This window comes from Gavialis gangeticus, unplaced genomic scaffold, assembly GCF_001723915.1.
Source record: "Gavialis gangeticus isolate Ggan-Ray unplaced genomic scaffold, GavGan_comp1, whole genome shotgun sequence".
Classification (NCBI taxonomy): domain Eukaryota; kingdom Metazoa; phylum Chordata; order Crocodylia; family Gavialidae; genus Gavialis; species Gavialis gangeticus.
The window spans coordinates 15,961,397-15,966,105 of NW_017728993.1; the positions used below are offsets into that span (position 1 = coordinate 15,961,397).

The following is a 4,709-nucleotide window of genomic DNA, read 5'->3' on the forward strand; positions in this document are numbered from 1 at the left end:
CTCGCCTCGCCTCGCCTCGGGGGAGCCGTTGTCCATCCCCAGGTTTGAAAAATAAGAGGCAGAGAATTGCCCCGACTTGCTGCGCTGCACCTTACACAACCCCCCCCGCCCCCCAATTTGCTTCAGCCCCCTCCACACTCGCTAGATTTCAGATATTGGGGCTGGGCGATCGGGGTCCTGCTTCTCCTGAAGAGAGAAGTTCCCTGCCAGTGTTTTGGGGCAAGAAGGGGCCTGAGAGGAAACTTTAATATTTTTAGGTTCAGCCCCTCATTAAGCCCTTCTTCAGAAGTCCCTGGGGAGGCCGAGGGAAGCTGGGTTGAAATAATAGGTTGCTCCTATTTGCGTCCGTAAATAAATACATCGGGACGTTTCCAAAAGAGCCGTGCTTCTGGTGCAGCGCGGGGGTGTTCATAGGCCCAGATGCAACCAGTTGTGGCTTTGCTTTTGGTAACTGGCTGCGCATCGAGGACCGGTGCTTTTGGAGCAGGGAGGATCGGGGTTTCCCCTCTGTTTCTCTGGTGTCTGAAGGGTATGTGGAGAGACCATCACCCCCCAGTAAAGCTGCAGATGGGTGTGCTGTCGGTACGTGGGCCAGGCCCGTGGGTTAGTCGGCACACGGGGATGTGGGTGGCAGAACTAAGCGTGTCAGGGCACCTGGGAAAGCGGAGCTGCCTGTCCGCGAGGAAGAGAAGTGCCTCTATGTTTTGGAGCAGCGTTGTATTGTAAAGTTTTCATGTGGCAGCTGCCCTAGACTTCCAGTGTCGTGGCTGGAGAGTTGCAGACGGCATCGGGTGATTGTAGCCAAGGAATCAACCTCATTGTAACTCGGCTGGGTGAGCTCTGGAGACTTCATCAGCCGTCAGAGCATAGCACGGGTGATGCATAGCAGCAGGGCCCTGGGCATAAGTTAGTCATGTTTGTTGGGTTTTTATTATGTGAATATCTTCCTCTTGACATTACTCTCACAAGTCTTTTTTTATTTTTTTAACCTGTTTAATATGAAAGGTCTAATTCTCTACAGTCCTTTTTCTTTTGTTTTCCTTTGGTTAAAATTTTATACAAACAAAACTCCCATTGACTTTAGTAGAAGATTGCGAGATCTTGAATGGGGTGGTTTCCTCTACACCGTATTTTGGCATCACCGCTCACCTTGAGCAGTATTTTACTGTATGAGTAATCCCATTGACATCTTTGGGACTTTAGTCATTCTTGCTGTGAGCAAGGCAGCAGTTGGGTGGGTTTGTTTGGTGTTTTTTTTTTTGTGTTCTGCATAACTGTTGTACCTCAAGGAAGAAGGAGTGTACAAGAGATTGCAAAGTAGATCTGATCTGAATTATCCCTTCTTGCAACAAACAGACTTGTAATTGTGTTTTATATAAGAACTTAACTTTTTTTGTTAATTCTTTTGTAAAAAAAATATATTGGTTATGAGGGGTGTTGGTTGTTTTAAAATGTTAGTGAAGGGGACTTTTGTACAAATGTTTTAAAAAAAAAAAAAAAAACCTCCCCCCATAATTTTGGGGGGGAGGAGGGGGTAAAAAAACGAGTGTTTTAAAAAAAAAAAAAAAAAAATACCTACCACACTAATTTTGGAGTGCAGGATGGTGTATAAACACGAGTGTCTTATAAAAATACATGCTGATGGTGGGCACTGTTCATCTACTTAACATGGAATTTACTGTGGGCTGTTTTTAAGTGACCTGGAGAGCCAGGATATAACTAAATCTTTTCACACGGTGGCTTTTGCTATCTTGTATTTTCCTACTCCTAGACATCTTGTTTCATTTTTAGAATTATTTAAAAATAAAACCGCGGGGGGGTGTGTGCATATACCTCCATTCAAATTATACAGCTATGCTGTGTAGAAAGATATAATATGCACCCATGTGCATGTGCTATCCATTCCATGTGCTGTTGTTATTAGATTAGATTAACATGCTGCTTCTGTTGCTGGTATAACAACATGTATAAATTCAAAACACTGTATATATTGAGCATTTTGAATTTTCCGTAGCTAACTTCTAAAGCAGTGACTGAGAGTAGAAACGGTATGCTCTATTCCTCTGGCAGCAAATGTTGAAGTGCACCATGCTGCTCCCAAATCCCACAGATAACTTGCCTATAATTTTTTTAATGTAAAATGTTTGCATTAGTTTGGATCCTTACTGGATTTATCTTCACTTGATGAGAGAAATCAAGTAACCCTCACATGGCTAGCATATAATTTATGTACCTATAAAATATGCTGGTCCTTGTGGTTGCACAAATTAAATGCTCTCAGTTACAAAATGCTTCAGTGTATGCCTAGGGTTCTCTGAGAAGGTGGCAATTTACTCTGTGGGGAAAGCAGGGAGTTGCTGAGTTGGTGGTTCTCCATGTGCCTCTTGCTAGAATTTATCTTCCCGTACAGGCAGTCACTTTGCTCCATGGCTAGGGGTCAGCTATCCTTTACAAAAGGCTTTGAGATTCTAGAGCAAGCAATATTCTTATTCTTAGCAAGCAATATCAGATTTGTAGTAGTGATCCAGCAAGTAGTCTGGATTTTTCTCTCATTCCATTAACTTTCTTCCATCCTAATTTGTGGTAGCAGTTCATTGTCTTGTTTTATCACGGGTTAGATGTAGAATGCATGTGGATCAATGCGGGGGTCAAGGAGAGGAAGGGAAATGATGTCCTCTAGGTACTGGATGTAGAGGGCAACTTAATCCCAATTTTTAAGACCTCTGATATGGAACACAGTTGTAGAGCACTTGCGAGTTGTAGGGTCAGATTTATTCCTGGTATATCTCAGTGGATGTTAGTGGGCTCATATCCAAGATGAATTTGGAGTTAGTCAGCTATTTAATGCTTTTTAAAATTAAAAAAAAAAAAGAGAGACAATCTTGTATCATCTCTTTTTTTTTTAAATCTTTAACCGGTTACATACCCTACTGTAGTTCATGGAGGATATGGCTGTAAGGTTTTTAGGGCAGTGGGATCATTCCTGAGAGTAGGCAGTAGAAACTGGCTGCATATGAGTAAGACCAACAGGATTTGCCCCTCAAACTAATTGGATTATTAGTCACACGCCAGTTTGTTTTGTACAGTGTATTTATCATGTGATGTTCTTTATTGTGGGGGGGGGGAGAACCGTAAGGCTATTACATATTCACACATACATCCCTTTATGTGTGTTCAATTTAATTAAAGTATCTAAATCATTCCAATGTCATCCGGGAAGATTCTTTAGAATATCAGGAAGAAGGTTTTCCTTTGACCTTCCTGTTATGAACCAGTGTATCAGTCAATTTGTACGGTGCCTTTCAGTATTTGCAGGATGGTGTATTAACTTTGTTTGTTTGTTTGATAATTTTGGAGATTTCAAAGATACCTAAGGGGATGCATCACACGACAGACTATGAATGCTACTCAGAATAGGAAGGCAGACTGAAGGGGCTCTGGAGAATAGCTGTAAGAACTAGAAGATGGGAGATACTGGCCTAGGAGGAAAGATTAGAGCTGCATAGGCAAAGCTTAGCTCATTGGGAGCATAATGATCTTCCGTGAGTATTTTTAAAAGAGCAGAGGCCCATTATGGAGAGGAATGGGGATAAGAGTGCACCAGGGAGAACTCGGTGTCCTACTGATGTTGTTTCCGCAATGCTGACAAGACTGGGAAACAGCAGAGCAAGGATTTGTTGTTGCTGTCATCAGACACATGCAGTTTGGTTTGGGATGAAGTGGGACGGGTTGGTGGTGGGATGTGTGCATGCTCATTCAGTTGTTTTTTTGGACTGTAACTCCTCATGAAGGAGGAACTGTAACCTGAAGAGGTGTGTGTTCAGGGAGGGGAGAAGTTCTGCATGCCTCTTCAAGCCTGCCATTAATCTTCCAAGAGAATAACTGTTATAATTTCTCAATATCCCAGTCAATGAAGATTTGTCTTCAGTTAGGGAACTATAAAGCTGGGGAAGCTGATAAAGCGATACAGAGTCAGTTAAATCTGTGTATGATTGCTAGTGATGGTTAATTGAAAGAGAGTTATTTGGTCTTAGTCTGGTTCCTGTTGGACTGATGTGCACATAGTAAAAACCAGCAATAAAGAGTGGCCTCAACAGAATCCAGTGGCTGCGTAGGCCATAGGCATCAGGCCTGGACCATGCAGCCTGTAGAGAGCTTGTACTGCCCCAGCCCATGCAGTACAGAGGGTATCCATCTCTACAGTTGATATCCTAGCAACTTCCCCTGCTGGTACACATTCACTTTCCCTCTTTTTTGTGTACAAGAAGGGATGCTTTTCATGGTGGGAAGACAGGTAGGGTGGCTGTGGTGGTAACTAGAATAAAGTTGCATGTGTGTGGCTGTAAGCTACCATGTACTGATGCATCGACTATACAGCTCCAGAGTCGTCAGCTTTACTAGGAAGAACTTTCCAAGGCTTGATACCTGGGGGCAGTGGGTCTGCTTATCTGAGGTGTCCACGTGGTACAATCTTGGCTTTGTTTTACAGCTGTCTAGTTTAGAATGGGCAGGCCCCCGAGGGCCCGATTTAACTATTAGGTCAACTGGACATTGGGTTTGGGCCCCTCTTGGGTAGTGGGGTTCTAGAGCTACAGGCCAAGGAAGGATTTCTTTGAGCAGGACTTCTGTTCTCCTGTGTACTCACTTGGATGTATAAGCTTTTTGGTTCAGTTAAGCCATGAGGTTTTTCTCTTTTTTTTTTTTTTTTC

At 43.0% G+C, this 4,709-nt stretch overlaps 1 protein-coding gene across 1 annotated transcript in view; it reads left to right on the forward strand.

Moving 5' to 3' along the window:
- Positions 1 to 4,709, forward strand: part of LRP8 (LDL receptor related protein 8) — a 354,423-nt gene that overhangs the window by 1,246 nt on the left and 348,468 nt on the right. The gene's annotated exons all lie outside the window — the stretch shown is intronic.